This window comes from Mastigoproctus giganteus, chromosome 13 (genome assembly GCF_048544385.1).
Source record: "Mastigoproctus giganteus isolate SK-2022 chromosome 13, ASM4854438v1, whole genome shotgun sequence".
Taxonomy (NCBI): domain Eukaryota; kingdom Metazoa; phylum Arthropoda; class Arachnida; order Uropygi; family Thelyphonidae; genus Mastigoproctus; species Mastigoproctus giganteus.
In genome coordinates this window covers 9001852-9022287 of record NC_143587.1, presented here as the reverse complement: position 1 = coordinate 9022287, position 20436 = coordinate 9001852, and the positions used below count along the sequence as shown (strand labels likewise).

Below are 20436 nucleotides of genomic sequence, written 5' to 3'. Positions count from 1 at the left end.
ATATATGAATGAAGGTTGTTAATTAATATACATACAGAACTAACTAAACATAACAATGTTTATATGAAAATTCTGGTCACCAGCAATTTTTTTTTCTTTATTTTATTTATTTTTTGTTGTTGTAAAATCTAAAACAGTAAAAAAGATAAGCATCGATCAATGACAAAGAAGATGGCATGCAGAAGTTGCAACTAACACGGTATATGTGCAAGTGAAATATGGAGTAAAAAGATTCTGAACAGAGTTTTTGTTTTACAGTATTATTATTTTTTTACTGTTTTCTTCACCATTTTAAAGGAAGCAGAAATTTTTAACAACTGAATCGAAGATTGAGATTTTAAACAGACTTTCAAAAGGAGAAAGCGGATCTTCGTTAGCAAAATTTTACGAGGTTGGAAAGTCAACCATAACAGACATTAAAAACAACAAGGAAAAAAATTTAAGTTCACATCGAAACTTGATTCAGATGACACACAAAAAGAGAACACTATGGAAACAGCTAATGACCCATCCCTCAAAGATGCCATTTATTTGTGGTTCACACAGAGACAAAGTTTAGGAGAACCCATATTCAGACATTTACTGTGTGAAAAGGCACTGGATTTTAACAAAAAAGTAGATGGGCCCTCAAATTTTAAAGCCACTGTTTTTATTATTAAATTTACTAAATTTTTCTTTTTTTTTAGTCTTAACAACCGTATTTTTGATAAGTTCAAAAATCCGAACAAATCGGAAGTCCAAACTACCCCTGGTCCCAATTAGTTTAGATCATCAACACTATTGTATTGAAGTTAACTAAGTTTTCTTCATCCCACTGAAGAATTGTTGGAGATTGCCATTTAAAGAATCCTATTTGAAAAGTTGAAGTCGTTTATGGAGGGCAAGGTTTCTCTAACTGTAAGATGTGATGTAATGTGCTTTCATCACCATAACTGTGGATGGAATTGCCAGTCAGTGGAAAAAGGTTAACATACAAGAGGAAAACAATGGGAGATATAACTAAACTTTGGGGAACATCAGCAGTAGTTGAAAGGTTAGAAGACAGAGTGCCATCTATAAACACCAGCTCTAATCAGTCAGAGAGAAAGCTGGATAACCAATCAGCCAATTATAAGATGAGCTTGTTTAGAAAACCTTTATGCCAAACACAACCAAAAGCCTTGGAAATATCTAGGGCACCTGCTTGCATTTCACTGAACTTTTCTAGAGAATGTACCCAAAGATGAGTAATATGAACTGAGATGTAACTAGTGAATCACTGACAGAATCCATATTAAAAATCCTTGATTAGATGGAAGGTTCTGAGATAGTATAAGAACTGGTGGTTGAAGGATTTCTCGATTATTCTGGAAAGAGAAGAATTAAGTGCAAAGGTCAATAACTGGAAGAGTTATTGAACCCTCATCTGTTAACAGAGATATCTGTTAATCTTTTTAGGAAATGGCAAGATATGAGTATATTTCCATGCAGAGGAAAAAGCTGGTGTAACAGGAGTGTAAAAAGGAGCTTAATGTCGAAGTTTGCAGACGATACAAAGGTAGGCAGGGTTGTCAAGGACACTACTGACACTATGCTGCTGCAACAGGATCTGGAAAGGTTAAGCAGATAGGCTGAGAGGTGGCAAATGAAGTTTAACATTGACAAATGTAAAGTACTACACATGGGAAACAGCAACCCCAGAGCAATGTATCAACTCTGTGGTACTACACTGACAGTGGTAGAGAATGAAAAGGGACCTGGGGGTGGTTGTGCAGGCAGATATGAAGTTCTCCGAGCAGTGCAGACGGGCTGCAAGAGTAGCTCATAGTGTATTGTCAATGATATATAGGAATTTTTCTAGCAGGGATAAGGAGGTGATTATTCCCTTGTATAAGGCAATGGTCAGGCCACACCTAGAGTACTGTACACAGGTCTGGAGGCCTCATTTCAAGAAGGATGTAGAGCTGCTGGAACGAGTACAGAGAAGGGCAACAAGATTAGTGAATGGAACAAAGGGGTGCTCTTACGAAGAAAGGCTTAAGTTTTGCAAATTACAGTGTCTGGAGACTAGGCACCAGCGAGGTGATCTGATAGAGGTGTATAAAGCCTTGAATGGTTTGAGCATGCTCAATGCAGATGGGATTCTTCCTCTCGGTCAGAATAATCACCTGAGAGGGCATAAATTCAAATTGGGGAAAGACAGATGTAGGATAGACGTGCGGAAATTTGCCTTTAGCCAGCGGGTGGTTGGTTGGTGGAACAGATTTCCATCCCTTGTCGTGGAAGTTGATAGCCTAAATAAGTTTAAGGCTCAGCTGGACAGGTATTTTGAACGAACAGAGGGGTGAAGTGAAAGTGGTTTTTTTTTTTTTTTTTTTTTTTGGCTGATGCTGCATAAGCTTGCTTTCTTGCATCAAATGCCTCTACTAATGCTAATGCTAAAGGTGACACAAAAAGGATTGAGCTCTACATTTTGAAATAAGTGAAGAAATGCAATCAGAACCTAAAGACTTTTTGGTTATCAATGTTGTTCATAATGTAACTTTGTGCTGGAAGAACACAGGACACATGGAATAGGATGCATTTGGTATGTTAGAGTGATTTGCAAAATCATCAATGCAAGAGTTAGAGAAAAAGTGGGATGCTAATAAGTCACTTCATATTTAGCTGAGTATGCAATAGGACCACTAGATTGTAAAAGCAGCATAGGGATGGATGAATAGAAGTTGTAGCCAGTAGCTTTGGCCAGAGATGAAAATGCTCAACTATCATTTGGACGAGACTGATTTTAACCAAACTGAGAAATAATCTGTTTAAAATCAATAATCAACTAATTCTTTGTTTAAAATCAAGTTTAGATTGACTAATAACTTTTTTTACAACTGTTGTGTGCTTTATTATAGGCAGAAAATGACACTAGAAATTTGGATATAAGCTAACTGGAATATGCAATGATCTTGAACAGCCTTAGCATCTTTATTGGAAAATGTCAAGGTTCAGATAAAGGCAAGGTTTTAGGATGGAATAAGGAATAATGCATTTCAGAATAATTTCACTGACATGATCTGAACAGACTGGGTGGGAAGATTTAAAGCTAATCCAACAAAGGGAAAAGAGGGGAAGAAATCATAAAAAAGACTAAGTTGTGACCTGTGGTACCCATAGGACCGATAAGATTAACTTTTGCTAAGATTAACATGAAAAGATCACGAGTGTTGAGTGTGTGTAGTTGCAATTACTTAGTATTCTAGCAGGTAAGTGAACAAACTGTGTAAAGTCATTAGTAATCACAAAGCCCTCAGCTTCTCTGCCATCTGGGTCTTTGCAAATGGAAAGTTAAAACCAGCTGGAGCTGTGAAAATTAAAATCACCAAGGGAAGTTTTCAACAGCTAGCAGGTGGTTGATTGCTGAAACAAACTTCCATCTGAGGTAATGGATAACTTGAATAAATTCAAGGAAGAACTAACACACTATTGGATTGGATGGATAGGTGAAATGGGAAGTGGTTTTTTTTTTTTTTTTTTGTTGATACTGAATAAGCTTGTTTTTTTTTGCATCATTTGCCAATACTAATACTAAATAGGCAAATGATGGGGAGTGGCATTGTTAAGAGAGTAACTGAATGATACATCAAATAGGAGTGTATCATTTGGTTACCCTTTTTCTTTTCTTTTGGCTGAAGCTGCGTAAGCTTGTTTTCAGGAATCATTCTTCCTAATAATAATACTGATTATAATAATTGAAGTAGTGTGCTGATTGATTCCTCAAACTACTGACGTTCTGGGGTGGGTGGGGGTACTAAATTCACTTGTGTTGTCCTCTGAATCACAACTGCAGCATTCTGCTTTTTTCTTTTTCTTTTCTTTTTTTATTGCTAAAGCAGTTTTATGAGCTAAACATTTACTACACTACCTGTTCATTTTTTCTGAAGCAGTCAGATTCTTTAATTTGTGATATACCTCCTTAGATGTTAATGACAGACATTTACATCTAATTAAGTACTAAAATTGTCTCATACCTCAAACTTAAAGCCATTATCTGGCAGAGAATGGTGAACAATTGACTATTATTAATAATGCACCACCTCAAAAGCAAATCAGTAATCACTGATTGTGATCATTGATCCTTACAATTTATAAAGTAACAGTATTATCTCAAACAAAGTCTGGTATATATCAGAAATGAAAAAACTATGTGTAATATTTTTATGGAAAATACGCACTTTAGTCAAAGCTTAAATAAAACCGGCACTCACCTCATGATCTGTTTAGTTGCATGAATTATATAAAAAAAGGTGTATGGGAAGGCCTCAGATTAAAAACTAAAATCATAAGTTAAAATTCTTGGGTTAAAAATTAAAAGTAAGCTCAAAGAAGAAAGGGGTGCACCGTGTCATCCTCTAGTTGTCAGTTTTAAAACATAAAACTGTAAAGTTATGTTTAAATGAGAATAACTTTACAGTTTTACTTTACAGAAAAATGTAAAACTTTACAGTTTTATGTTTTAAAACTGACAACTAGAGGATGACACGGTGCACCCCTTCCTTCTCTAAGCTTACTTTTAATTTTAACCCAAGAATTTTAACTTATGATTTTAGTTTTTAATCTGAGGCCTTCCCATATGCTTTTTTTTTATATAATTCATGCAACTAAACAGATCACGAGGTGAGTGCCAGTTTTATTTAAGCTTTGACTAAAGTGCAAGTGATCACTGATTGTGATCATTGATCCTTACAATTTATAAAGTAACAGTATTATCTCAAACAAGGTCTGGTATATATCAGAAATGAAAAAACTATTATGTAATATTTTTATGGAAAATACGCACTTTAGTCAAAGCTTAAATAAAGGTGCGATGGCAATGTGCAACAGTGTTCAGTATAAAAAGGGGGCGATGGCAATGTGCAACAGTGTTCAGTATTCTTAATTCCACCCTGACAAGATGACGTGATAGCTTTTCAATTTTTCATTTCACAATTTATTTTTTACCCCTTTAAATACGATAGAAAACATATCTGCATCTTGGTTATAAATCACTGCAAACAACATGCATTTTGTTTGGCAGCATGTTTTGCCCCATTATCAAATGATTTTACTAGATTTGAATCACAAGTTCAGACAATTGCCGAAGACAATGTGAAGGTTGGAAAAAACTTGGGATTCGAAACTTTGGACACTGCCAATGTATGTGACTGCACTGACACATGTGCAAACGACTTAGATGATGCAACTCTCCTTGAAATTGATAAGCAAACTGCATATCAATTTCAAGAAGAGAAAAACAATTCTGAAGTTGCACCAAAAGAATTTTCAACAGAAGAATTGGAGAAAGTTTTTCAGGGAATTGATATTGCTGGCGAGGTGATTATGAATGGAGATCCGAATGTTGAATGTGGCATCAAGTATACAGCAAATTTTACAAGATCGGATTCAATGCTACAAAGACTTGTATGCCGAGAAAAAGAAGAGACGACTTCGCCTGACTTCATTATTGAAATACCTAAATAAAGTTTTTTTCTCATCTCTCATGATGTTAAGTTTTCATTAATAAAATTTTTGCAATAATTTTTATTTAAAATCCTTTTAATTGGCTATCAAGGGCAAATTGTTTATACATTTGTATATTGTTTATATACAGTAATACCCCGACTTACGCTACCCCGACTTACGCGAACTCGGAGTTACGCGGTTCTTGATTTTTTCGTTTGGCAACGCTGCCGCCCACTATCTTCAAGGTCGTTTTTCATATGTTATCGATATACGGTGCGACGGCCGAGAATGAGAGCGAAAGATGAACAAAATTCAACTTTGCTGCTTTTATGTTTTTTATATCAGTGAAGGGGAAACACATTTCACCATAATAACGTAAAAACCAACACAATTCCAGCTATCGGTATAATCGCAAATGCAATTAGATCGAGTTTACTACCAGTTTATAACAGATTTCACTAGCAGAAACGCAACTGGATTTTTATTGTTTTATGGTAGTAACCCCTAGAAATGTGAGGTGGTAATAGTATTAGTATTAGTATTAGTATTAGTAACGGCCGCATGGTGCAAGAAAGCCTATGGCTTATGCTGCACCAGCCAAAAAAAAAAAAAAAAAAAAGAAAAATTAAAAAAAATAAATCCGAACAAAACAATGATAAAAACAAAAAAATAAAAATAAATAACTAAATAATAATAATTAATAAAATAAAAAATAAATAAAAAGGAAATTAAACCTATCATCCTATGTGCTTCCCTTACCCGAAAGTACTATCCAGATGACCTTTGAATTTCCCCAAACTGTCGGCCTCTACCACCCATGAAGGCAACTTATTCCAGTAATTTATAACTCGCTGGCTAAAATAGAACTTCCTGCAATCCAATCTAAACATTTCCCCCCGTAACTTGAATTTATGTCCCCTAGTTCTAGCATCATTTATAATCTTGAAAATTTTGTCCTCATTCATTTTACTGATGCCTCTCAGAGCCTTAAACACCTCAATCAAATCTCCTCTAAGGTGTCTAGTTTCCAAACTCTGCAACCCACATATTCGAAGTCTTTCTTCATAAGGACGCCCTTTTGCCGATCTCACCAGGCGAGTTACCCTTCTTTGCACCCTTTCAAGAAGCTCGATGTCTTTCTTCAGGTGCGGTCTCCATACTTGAACACAGTATTCCAAGTGTGGTCTAACATAAGCCTTATATAATGGGATTATCACGTCCCTTTCTCTACTTGCAAAAGTTCGATAGATCATTGATAGGACACCATGGGCCTTCCTTGCAACCTGTTTACAATGCTCAGAGAATTTCATGTCTGACCGTATCGTAATAGTGTATCTCTGCCTTTATGGTGTTGTTTATTCAGTTGCTACATGCGTGCAGCTTTGTTTATGCGTATTAAGCGTGCCTCCTCGTTTTGTAATTGTGCTTTATTCCCTAAAAATGAGTAAAATACTTAATTAAAAGGTGTGAAAAGGAAGCGTCCTGGTGAAGACACTGCAGATTCAGAGAGAAAAAGAAAAGCAATTATCGATAAACAGAGGCGGACTGGGTCAAAAATTCTTACCCGGGAAAATTTATAGTGGCCTCATACTATGGTTTATGGCCAAAATCACACTGGCCCACCGGGGTTTCCCCGGTAAGGCTTATGGCCAGTCCGCCTCTGTCGATAGAGAAAAAATATGAAATTGTGAAACGCTTTGAGCGAAATGAAAGACCATGTGATATTGCACGTGCTACAGGCCTAAACGAAGCAACGGCGAAAAGCACATGACAACTGCAAACTTGACAGGTTGAAAATTGAAAAGGGCTCAATTGTAAAGGGCTTAAAAATTTTAGAAAACATAAGACTCCAACGAAGAACGCGTTATAGCTACAAAGCAAGGAATAAAAAAATTATTAGCTTGCTACGAAGAAATTCTGCGTGAAAAAAAGAACGCGCTGTGTCGTCAGACGAATTTGCTAGATTTTATGAAGCCACCGACATCGAAATAACTTTTTAACGTAAGTCATTTGTTTTTTAATACATATTTTGTATTAATATGTATAAAGAACTGCAATTTTATTAATATTTTTCTTCTAAACTAGTGTTTTTGTTAGTCCTTGGTCCCAATTAAGCAAAATTTATATGTATTTATATGCAAAGTTTTACCCCGACTTACGCGAATTCGACTTACGCGATTTTCGTCGGACCCACCTATCGCGTAACTTCGGGGTATTACTGTATTATAATTTGTCTATAGACTGTTTCTCTAGTAGGCATTCAATTCAAACCAATTATAATTATACCTCAATCAGCATGGTTGTTGTTGTTAGTTATTTTGGTTTTTAGGAGCATTAGCAACTAAGGCCATATTGCTCCGGGGATATGCGGTGGTCATTCCCTGACCTTTCCGAGTCCTCCGTATTTGATGGTCACGGGCTCAAACCCCGGTCTAATCAAGAAGTGCGTGCTACGCACTGCTGCTTCTGCCCACCCAGCTACGGAAGCACAAATAAGCATGGTATTAGTATTTGTAATGGCCACATAGCACAAGGAAGACTAGGGCTTATGCTGCACCAGCCAAAAAATAAAAATAAATAAAATAAAATAAAATAAAATAACAATAAAAACAAATTAATAATAATAAGAAGAAGCTTAAAAAAAAATAATAATAATTAACCTATGCATTTGCCTTCTCCCTTAGGTAATTATCCAGTTGACCTTTGAATTTTCCCAGGCTGTCAGCCTCTACCACTCATGTCGGTAACTTAATCCAGTAATTTATAACTCGCTGGCTAAAATAAATCTTCCTGCAATCCAGTCTAAACAACTCTACCGTAACTTGAAATTATGGCCCCTAGTTCTAGAATCATTCATAACCCTGAAAATTTCATCCTTATTCATTTTGCTTATACCTCTCAGAGCCTTAAACATCTCAATCAAGTCTCCTCTAACGTGCTTAGTTTCCAAGCTCTGCAACCCACATATCTGAAGTCTTTCCTCATATGGATGCCCTTTTTCCGATCTCAACAGACAAGTTATCCGTCTTTGGACCCTTTCAAAAAGAACAATGTCTTTCTTTAGGCGTGGTCCCCATACCTGAACACAGTATTCCAAATGTGGTCTAACAATAGATTTATATAATGGGATTATGATGTCCTTATCTCTACTAGCGATTGTTCGAAAAATCATCGAAAGGACACATGTGCCCTCCTTGTAACCAGTCTATAATGCTCCGAGAACTTAATATTTGACCGTATCACAATACCCAAGTCCCTTTCCTCCACTACCAGCTTTAGTTCAATTCTGCCAAGTGTATAAGTTATTTTGGGGTTACTGTTCCCCAGGTGCAATACCTTACACTTTGCTGGATTAAAGCATAGCTGCCATTTTTCTGACCATCTCTGATGGTCTATTTAGGTCATTCTGAAGAAGATCTGCTTGGTGGTAATTATTAACTACTCTACCAATCTTTACATCATCTGCAAATTTAGACATCACACCCTCTATCCTTTCATCGATGTCATTTATGAAAATCAAAAACAACAGTGGTTCTAATACTGATCCTTGGGGAACCCCACTTCTTACATCAACCCAATCTGAGGAATAACCATTTATCACAACCCTCTGCCTCCTGCCCTGAAGCCACCCTGCTATCTGTGATTCCAACCTGTTCCATCTTATAAAGTAACCACTCATGTGGGACTGAGTCAAATGCTTTGCTGAAATCCAAATAAACAATGTCGAAATTATTCCCTAAAGTCCAGCTCTTGCGTGACTCTGTCAAAATAGCTAACTAGATTAGTTAAATATGATTTACCCTTTAAAAACCATGCTAAGTATCCTTCAGAATTCCATTTCTATCTAAGTGATACTGAATTCCGTAGACTATTCCATAGTCTCCATGATTTTCCCTACTACTGAAGGTCAGTAATTTGCCACTTCACTCTTAGAACTGCCCTTATGTATTGGAGATACACTGGCACTTTTCCCATCCAACAGAATCACTCCCAAGTCCAGTGATGCCCTCATAATTAGCCTCAATGGTTCAATGCACTCACTTGCCACCTCGCTTAAAATTATAGGGAAAATGCTAAGAACCACAGGAGCCTTACTGGCCTGTAGGCTCGAACGTTTTTTCATTAAATAAACATGTGAAATTTCAATATTTAATTACATTTTTTTTTCAACTTCACTCCCAGAATTTTGACGTGAAGGGGTTTTCTTCTGTAAATATCGATGCAAAGTAACTGTTGAGTTCATCTGCAACTTCAGCTCGGGTATCTAATACTATCCCACGTCCATTACATAAGAATCCAATCTGGTATGTCCTTCCTCTTCTTTGCATCTATACATGTGAAGAATTCCTCATCCCACCCCCGCCGTATTTTCTCATAATCTGCCTTTGCCTGTCGAACCTTTTCTGTGGCTCTATTATAGATCATCTTGTAGCTGTTACCTCTCCAGTACTTTCTATTGCTCTGTAACTTTTCCATACCACCTTTTTCTGCTCAAGTTGTGTGGCAACTTCACTATTCATCCAACTTGGAACCCTCCTCGTGGAGTATTTTTTTAAAGGTAAATACGCATTCAGGGTGTCTGTGATTAATGTTTTAAAAGCATACGACAGTTCAATTGTATTCGTTCTCTGTGCGATATCTACCCAGTAAATAGAGGCCATGTAGCACCTTAAGGCATTGTAATTTCCTTTTCTGAAATTATAACCCATTCCTTTGCCTTTTACTACTGCCACCTCTCACTTCATCATCCACTGCAGAACTCCGTAATCACTTCCTCCTACTGGTTCCTGTACTGTCAGCCCTATTATGTCATCTGGGATGGGGGACACCTAAATAGAAAGGGTGCAAGAATATTTGCTGATGCTATCGAGGCAGTGTTAGGTGGGTCGGAAAACTGCTAGTTTGGGGGAGGGATATACAGACTAAAAGGTTAACAGTGGCCGCAAGCAGAGGCAAAAGTGATTCTTCCACTGCTTCTATTAAAATGAGTAGCAGCCTGGAAGCAAGGTAATGGAGATTTCCACGACTGTTGGGAGTCATAGTGGAACAAGTAAATACATGGGCTGTGTTAGGGTAACCAAGAGTAGGAACAGGTGCATATACACCAATGGTAGGAGTATAGTTAATAAATTTGATGAGCTTGAAGTGCTAGTCAAGACATCAAAGTCAGATATTGTTGGGATATCAGAGACGTGGTGTCACACAGATATAATTGGAATTTGGGGAGTGCAATGTGTACAGGAAGGATAGACAGGACACGAAGGGAGGAAGAGTTATGCTGTTAGTAAAGAAACACATAAAACCTAAGGAAGTTTATCCAATTGATGTTGGTGGACAATGCAGTGTTGAGTCCGTTTGGGAAAGGAAAAATGGGAGTAGGTGTGTGTTACAGGCCTAATGAATATAATGAGTATAATGAGCAATTGTGCAGAGAAAGTGAGTGGGTCAGAATGTCTTATAATGGGGGATTTTAACTTTCCAGGTATTGACTGGAACTTGTGGTTGGTCACTCGCACACTAGCAAGACTTTTGTGGATTTATTGGATGTTTGTTTTCTACAGCAACATGTTCAAGAGGCAACAAGAGGAAGTAATACTCTTGATCTGATTATTAGCAGTGATTATTCATGCATTAAGAATTTGCAGATAAAGGAACCACTGGATGACAGTGATCACAATGTACTGCCGACCAGGCTAGCCGGGCGGGTAAAGAGCTTCCCTGGCAACCCAAAGGTCGCGGGTTCGATTCAGGCTTGGATCAAAGTAGTGCAAAAACCTTGGGAGGTGCATTATGGCCACAGAAGCCTATGCGACAACTACCAAAAAAAAAAAAAATGTACTGATGTGGGAATTACTTATAGATGTAACTACCATAAAGGCTAAAGGGAAGGGCCTTTGCTTTTAGTAAAGGTGACTACAGAGGTCTTAGACAGTTTTTAAATTCTGTAGAGTAGGATCAACTGATGACGTTACCAACGTTGAATTCTAAATGGGAAGCCTTCAGGTACTTAATTTCGGAGGCTACTAGACTTTTCATCCCAACTAAGAAATAGTGTTCAAGGTTTAGGCCTAAATGGATGTCAGATGAATTAATGAGGCTCGTGACAGAGAAGAAAAATATATGGGATGCATATAGTCCTTGAGGTTGTCACAGACATTCTCTCAGATATGCCAGACAAGCTGTACTTGCTACCTGGGAGTCTAAAACGCTGATGGAACTGATATTCGGGTGACACTCAAGTCAAGTGGACCCAATTTCGGCGAAGTCTGGACGGTCTGTGACAGTCAAATCTTCTGCTTGCACCTTCACGATGGTGGGACTGTTAGTAATCCTGGGTATAACCTCCCAGGTGGGTGACCACCCAGGTGTGAACCAACATAAGCACGGGTCGAGGTGTGGTGCCCACACCACATGGAGAAACGCCGCCCCTCTATGTTACCAGGCAGTTTGTTAGTTATTTGGTTTTTAGGAGCATTAGCAACTAAGGCCATATTGCTCCGGGAATATGCGGTGGTCATTCCCTGACCTTTCCGCATCCTCCGTATTTGGTGGTGACGGGATCGAACCCCGGTCTAATCAAGAAGCGTGTGCTACGCACTGCTGCTCCTTCCCACCTGGCTACGGAGGCGCGCAACCAGGCAGTACTAGGTGGTAGATGACTCTCATCAACCGGTGAAATACAACCACTTTGCTTATTGGAGGCTTGAAGTGGTGGAACCCATGTTTAGTCTCTAGAGCTAAGTTCCGGTCAACCCTTCCTATCTCTTCCATCATGCAGTATGATTGATGACTTTTGAGGTTATGATGTACGTTGTGGCGAGATCCAATATTCTTTACATTTCGAGGGTACAGCTCTAAAACGGTGTTCGCAGGCCGGCCGCTAGTTAGTACACCGGACCAAACCTACTGGTAACTCTTTAGGAGGCTTCCGGATCAGCTAGTGTATAATCTTGCTACCTCTATTCTGCCAGATAGTGACTGGAGGGAGTCCGAGTAGTGTGTATGCGGGGAGCATTGTCGAGGCCACGTTATGTCAAGGATCTGGGTATATTCTTACCACATGAACGCCATATCCAAAAATTTCATTACTTCATACAGCATGTCCCACCCACTTTTTCTTACTATTGAATACACCATGAATTGTCAAACTAATAGAGCAAGCTTATCTGCGAAAAGATCTAAACCTCCCAAGGACTTCCTAATTCATTTCACAAATATACGTGGTCTCAATTCTAATCTCAACGACGTCCATTTCCACTTGCACTCTGTCAAACCCCATGTACTTTTTCTGACAGAATCTCAGTTATCGGTTGATTCAACTACTGCTCATCTCAAATGCCCAAATTATTCGCTGTGTGATTTCATTTCGCCTCAAAGGTGGTACTTGTGCATATGTCCGTTCTGATATTCCCTGTCAGAGACTTGGCAATTTGGAATCTCCTCTCTTTGATCTTCTCTGGCTTAAAATCTCTCTACCTCATTGTGTCAAATTCATCTGTTGTCTCTACCGTTCTCCCAACTCCACTAATCACTTGGAGCTCTTTGACTTCCTCTCTTTGCAACTTGACTTTCTCCAGTCCAACTTTCCTAAGAGTGAGGTAATTTTATTTGGTGATTTTAATGTTCACAACTCCAGCTGGCTTCCGTTTTCTAGTCACACCGACCCAGCAGGTCGAGATGCTGAGGCTTTTGCAATTACTAATGACCTAGCACAGATTGTTCATTTACCTACAAGAATACCGGACAATCCTAATCATACAGTCAATACGCTTGATCTTTTTCTCACAAACAACCCTTCTAAGTACACGGTTGAAGTGAGAGGTCCTCTAGGCACTTCAGATCACAACTTGGTGATTGTCTCTTCTCCAATGGAACCTTTATCTCATGGCTATTCCCAACCTCGTGTTGTTTGGCATTACAAGAATGCAAAATGGGATGACCTGCGAGACTTCTTTTCTTCTTTTCCTTGGTCGGATTACTGTTTCAAAAGTTCTGATGTCAATGTTTGCTCAGATCGTGTCAGTGAAATTATTCTTGCAGGAATTGAATCCTTTATCCCACACTCCACTTTAAAATCTCGTCCTTTATCTAAACCTTGGTTTTCCAATAAATGTGCTAAGGCTCTCCAAGAGAAGAATGTTGCATATCATAATTGGCTTGTTTCTAATTCTTCAGTTTCATTTTCTGCCTACACCAAAGCTCACAACAATTGTAAAGCAGCTATTAATCAGTCCCAACTAGAGTTTGAACAGGCTAAGAGTAGAAAACTTGCTTCTTGCCCTAATGGTAGCCGAGCTTTCTGGTCTCTTGCCAAAGCTATTGGCCGCAACTTTTGCCCATCTCTGCTCCCACCTCTGTCCAAACCAGATGGTTCTGTTGTCACTTCAGCCAAGGATAAAGCTGACCTGCTAGCATCCCATTTTTCTTCCAGCTCATGTATTAATGATCTTGGTAAAACACCTCCCACCATTCCCAACAGGCTCCATTCAATGCCTCCTATGGTCTTCCGTCAAAAGGATATCAGAAGGATCTTGATGAATCTTGATGCTAAGAAAGCTCCAGGTCCTGATGGTATTTCTCAACTTGTTCTCAAAACCTGTGCTCCTGAACTTACTCCTATTCTTTGCCGCCTTTTTTCACTTTCTTATTCCAAAGGTGTTTTTGATTCTGCTTGGAAATTTGCTCATATCCAGGGTGACAAATCCCTCCCATCCAATTATCGTCCCATTGCAATTACTTCTACTCTTTCTAAAGTAATGGAGAAATCGATTAACCGCCAACTCTTAAACTACCCAGACACTTGCCGTCTGATCAACGATCGCCAGTATGGATTCCGTCAGTTCGATCCACTGGCTTATGTTACCCATTTATGGACTAATTCAATGGAAAGGTTCAGTGAAACACAAGTTGTTGCTCTTGACATCTCAAAGGCTTTTGATCATGTTTGGCATAAAGGTCTTCTAAACAAGCTTCCATCTTATGGTTTGCCAACTGTTTTTAGTAATTGGTTATCCAGTTTTCTCTCTGATCGTTCACTGAGGGTGATGGTAGATGGCTCTCTGTCTTCTAACTTCTCCACTAATGCCGGTGTGTCCCCCACGGTTCAGTTCTTTCCCCCACTCTTTTCTTCTTGTATATCAATGACCTTCTTCCATTGACTGGAAATCCTATCCATAGTTTTGCCGATGATAGCACATTGCATTCCACTTTCCATTTTGAGAAACCTTGTCCTGCTCAATCAGCTTCAACTTCTCGAAAATCTGCTACCAATTCCTTAAATGCCGATTTTCAGGTAATTCTCCAGTGGGGCAAAGACAATTTAGTTGGTTTCAACCCATCTAAAACTCAGTCTTGTCTTATATCTCGCAAAAAGGATTCTTCTGCTCCTACGCTTATCTTTAGTGACACTCCGATTTCTAGGCAAAATGATATATCTCTTTTGGGGATTACCCTGACTTCTAATCTCTCTTGGCACAAGCACATTACAAATATTGCTTCCTCTGCATCTAAAAAACTTGGTTTTTTCTTTCGCTCTTGGCGTTACTTTTCTTCCAAACAGCTGCTCACTCTGTATAAATCGCAAATCCTCCCTGCCATGGAATATTGTTCCCACATCTGGGGTGGTGCCCCCAAAACGTCTCTCAGTCTTCTTGATTACATTCAGAAGAGGGCAGTTAGGTTATTTAGTGATTCATCTCTAACAGAGTCTCTCCACTTGCTGTCTCATAGATGTACTGTTTCTGCTGCATGTCTCTTCTACAGATATTTCCATGGGCACTGTTCTTCTGAATTGGCTTCTATAATTCCCACTCTCTCTTTCAAAACAGTCCGAACACGTGCCGCCACCAGCCAACATCCATTTACCGTCCAACTTCAAACCTTCCTCATTTATTCATTCAACTGCCGTTTTCTGGAACAACCTTCCTTCATACGTATTTCCTGAAAATTACAATCTACAGAAGTTCAAGTCCAGTGTCAACAAATATCTTCTTTCGTCTTCTCAACCTCCAACCCAAGCACGGTCCTAAGTACTATAGGTTCTAATACCTCTCATGTTTGGGATTCACATAAAAAAAATAAATAAATAAAGTATCAGGTGACCCAGAAGCCTATGACAGGTATAAACTAGTCCATAATCAAGTCACAAAGGAGGTTAGGCAGGCAAAGGCAGATTAGGAGAAATCTTTGGCAAAAGATGCAAAGAAAAACAGCAGAGAGTTTACTCTTTACTTAAGTAAACTCTACAATGAAATGGATGATCAGATTGGACCAGTTAACATAGATGGGTTGACTATTGATGATCATGCTCAGGTAGCTGATAAACAACAAGTCTTTTGCATCTACATTTACATGTGAGGAGTTATTCAATGAGGGGAGTGCCAGAAGTTTATCAAACACTAACAGGGAGCTAAGTGATTTTATAATAACTGGGAGCAAAGTGGAGGAGAAATTGTAGAAGTTAAACATAAGGAAGGCAGCTGGGGTGGACGGGATCTATCCAGTTATATTAAAGGAGGCAGCAAAGGAAGTAAGCAAACCCTTAGCCATCTGGTTCATGGGGGATGATGACGTCTAGAGTATTCTTTTCTCTAGTACTTTCCCTGACATATGTTATCAACATAATATAATATAACAAATAACAATCATCGAGTTGATTTAAAAATTTTGTCGACCATGTGGAGTTTCCTTCCCATTTGCTCAAATCAATTAGGGGCAAATTGAAATCACCCATAATAAGACATTCACACTTACTTGCCCATTTCATTTGCATACAGAGACTCTAATCATAAACTTCACAATCAACTGTCCTGTAGATTGCTCCCACTCCCATTATACCTTTGCTTCCAACCATTTCACACCATACAGATTCTATTCTAGCAGGCAAAACATCTGAATCCGGGAAAGCTTTTGTTGTAGTCAGGCAACTTTTGATAAGAAGCATGACCCCACCACGCCCCTTTACCTTCCCTGTCCCTCCTAAATACATTATACATAGCTTACTGAAACTCATCATCCCATGTCTCTGGGTGGCACACGTTACTGTAAGCTGTATTATGTCAGCATTACTTGTCCTAATGAGCAGTTCGAATTCACTCATTTTATTGATGACACTTCTGACATTACTGTATAAACAATTAAGACTTTAGTGTTCCTGTATAGTTAACTACCCTGACACAACCCTTAAAGTTATTTAAGCTCGCTTCACTGGCATTTGCTACCCGCTCATTTGAAACACTTTTGTCCTCAGAACATCTTGCTACTATGTTCTTTTGCAGTAACAAACAAAAACTCTTCAGATATGTGCAAGAGTTAATTTGACGAATACTATCAGCTAAACGCATATGTAAATTACCCTCGTCCACCCTCCCCCCAAACTAGCAGTTTCCTCCAAACCTTTAAGGTATCCTCAATAATACTGGCAAAAACTTTTGCATCACTTTTGTTTAAATGTATCCCATCTCTACAAAACAGATTCTTTCTACCTACAAGCGCAGGCCAAGCTGATAGAAATTTCTTCCCAAAAGCCTTGCAGAGTCCTTCAAGTCTTGAGTTAATCCAGAAGGCTTTCAGCATATAATCCCTCCTATCATGCCTGGGTAGAATTGCAGACACATAGACATTGTGACCTAACATTCGGCATTTCTTCATCCTATATTTGTCTAACAAATCGTCAGATCGTGTATGCTTAATATATCATTAGTCCCCACATAATAATATTCTCTTTTCCCCCCTTAAAATCAATTATAATTATACCTCAATCAGCACTGTTTCACATAACATGGAACAGTTTTGGTACTAATTACCAGATGCGGGGTATTGCTGTATACCATGATACCATGGAAAATGATAAAGATCATATATATCTCATTGTAAATTATTTTCCTTAAGAAGAATAGCTTGATTTTTTATCTTCTAATGCAAAAGCATTTTTGTCTCTGAATATTCATTCATTATGTTAACCCCCCCCTCTCTCTCTCTCTCTCTCTCAAACACACACACGCACACACTTATGGTAAACAGAGCAAAGTAAGGATATATACGTACACTATCTACATTGGAAAATGCATTTTATATCATTAACTGATCACAGTGTATTTTGGTTTCAGTAATGTGAACAAAATGGTTATATCATTTTTAAATGTAATACCTGTGCTGATGTAATGTTTAATTTATTGAAAATAAACTAAGTAAAGTAAAATATACTTCACCTGTATTGAAAATGTCCTTCAGCATATACTTCATGAATCAGCTTCACACTTTTTTCCAATTTTTTGCATCCACAAGTCAACTGACAAGACTTCACTCACAATACTGTCTTTTTTGGAAATGCCGAAAGCCACCACTGGAAATCAATGCCTTTCTTCGAAGAAAGGATAGTTGTTTCAAAGCTCACTGGCATTTTATCAGCTGATGAAAAGTTGTTCTCTAAGCATATTCACAGTCAAGTATGCTTTGCTGTGAATAATGAATTTTGTCTAAGCAATTACACTTAGACAAAATTCATCGTCAGTGGGGTAAAAGTGTACACTGTTATGTGTACTTCTGACATTACTGTACTAGAATTGAACCCCTAGAATTGAGCTGCATTGTTCCCTACACAATACAAACTATAGGATTGCAGGGTTATATCACAATGCAGTAGTTAAAATCACAAAAAAAAAAATCATATACTTTACTGTTTGGTTTTGATTACAGGGAGCTCCCTAGTTGCGCTGAAAGTGAGAGCTGTGTTTTCTCCCCATGATCAAAATCACAGTAACAAATATTTTATTTGACTTCAAATACTGTACAGAAATACCTCGCATACCATGTTTGATTTGTGCCAAAAAAATACCGCACTAGGTAAAACCGTGCTGATCGAGGTATTATTAATATGTATTTTAATGTAATGCATTTCGACAATTTGATTATATGGGTTGAGTTGCAAAAATATATAGGTGTTTGTTTACTATAAATTGATGCACACGAAGTTCTTGCAAAAAAAAAAATTAAAATGATAAAAATGAAAAATACTAGTAAGTACAGTACAAATTATTTTTATTGCTGTATATACATACCAAAAGAATATAAGTGAAGTATGTGCTGTATTTTTATTTTGAAAAATAACTGATCAGCTTAGTTTACACAGTTTTTTTTTCTTCTTTTTATCTGCATATTTCTCTTTATAACATCGAATGTCATTTTTCAACACCTGCCTTACTTTCATACCTTGTTCGATGTTTGAATCTAGAAGAACTCTCAGGCCATTAAACTTCTTCTTTCTACTCATATTTGCATATAAAGGTGTAATGTTTTTTAAAAAAATAATCTTTAATAAAAATACACAGCAAAAAATATTTGTACTGCTTACGTACAGTGAACGACCTCATCGCTCAGAATCTATGGTTTATTAATGTACAAATGCTAGCAGAGTCCGTATATAATGAGAGTTGCGACAACAATCAGCGTTGCCTTGAATCCACAACGCATTTTTATTTATTTATTTATTAAATCTGTTTATTGCTCTGCTCAAGAGCTTACGTGCTGGCATTATAATACATGCATACATACATATCAAATGTATTGGTGCGAAATGTAGTTAATTTTTTTTCAATTTGTAAACCATGCTATAGCGAAACCCATACTGTTTGAAACCGCGCTATGCGAGGTATTCCTGTATTAAAATATATCCATGTTACTCTATATTATTCAAGCATTTTGTTTTAAACTTGTAATTAGTGGACAATTTAGCTAAATTGTACATTAAATAATTTTTTTTTTTAATCAAGAGAAATTATTGTTGTAGTTTGTTGTTTGTAGTTTTGTGGGGCAAAAGCTGCTTCAGTTATATTGCGCCTAACAGAAATTACATAGAAATTTTCAAACAAAGAATATTAAAAAAAAAAAAAAAAAAAAAGTAAGCAAAGAAAAAACTAACTTCATACTTGTATGACTGGCTTTAAGACAGTGGAAAGTATACTGAATGTAATCTTCACTTCAATGCAACTCTGATTACTAATCCTTATTTAAAAAAATGAAAAAAATTTCCTTCTCTTTGGATCTTTGAAGGATGTTAAGACCAGCATAAGCACGTTCATAGCATAAACAAGTATACTTCTATCTCCTCAACCTACAACCCACTCATAGCACTAGAGTAAATTGGTTCCGATACCTTTTGTATTTGGGGACATCATGAAAAAGAAAATAATAATAGTATTGATGAAATATGAATTTTCTGTTGATACTTCAAGAAAGCCATGTAGGGTAAGAAGAGTTTAAAAAATAGAGAGAAAATACAAGAACATTGCCATATTTAGCAGTCATATGTGCTAGAACCACAATAAAATAAAACACAAGTACTACTGTATATCCTCCCATTTGACCAATTGGTTATGACAATTGTTGTGTATATATCTTTCTTAAACATATTGTCTTATGTGTAATGGTATTACCATTAGTCTACTTCTGCATGTTCATTAAGAGAAGTTACATTAACAAGTTTTATTTGCAAGCATTGATCACTTTACTTAATTTTAATGAAGTTCCCATCTGTTTTCATGTGCTGGCATACCTCTTATGGGGCTTGAATGTATCTTCTTGCAGAATTTTATATTGATAAATTGCCTTGCCTTGCCTACATTAAAGTTTAACATATAATTAAAATTCCACTATGCTTTATGAGTAACTCTCCATTCATAACTGTTGTAAAGTAATCTTATATCAAAACTAATACCACAATAATAATCACAAACTTGATATCCCAATACCACGATAATAATGTTCTTGTTTATACTCCAGCACGACCACCAGGCCAGAGGAATTTACAGAAAATTATCAATACAAACATTAATCGTATTTAGCAGTCACGGGCATGAACCCCGGTCCACACAAAGAGCACGTGCTACTGCATTCTCATTCCCGATGACTCGGCTACATCAAGTCTATCGCAAACTTGATATCCTAATACCACAATAATAATCACAAACT

The 20436-nt window shown here is 37.5% G+C and overlaps 1 protein-coding gene across 3 annotated transcripts in view; it reads right to left on the bottom strand.

Moving 5' to 3' along the window:
* The window catches only part of trio (trio Rho guanine nucleotide exchange factor), a 996553-nt gene that overhangs the window by 769625 nt on the left and 206492 nt on the right, over positions 1-20436 (bottom strand). The gene's annotated exons all lie outside the window — the stretch shown is intronic.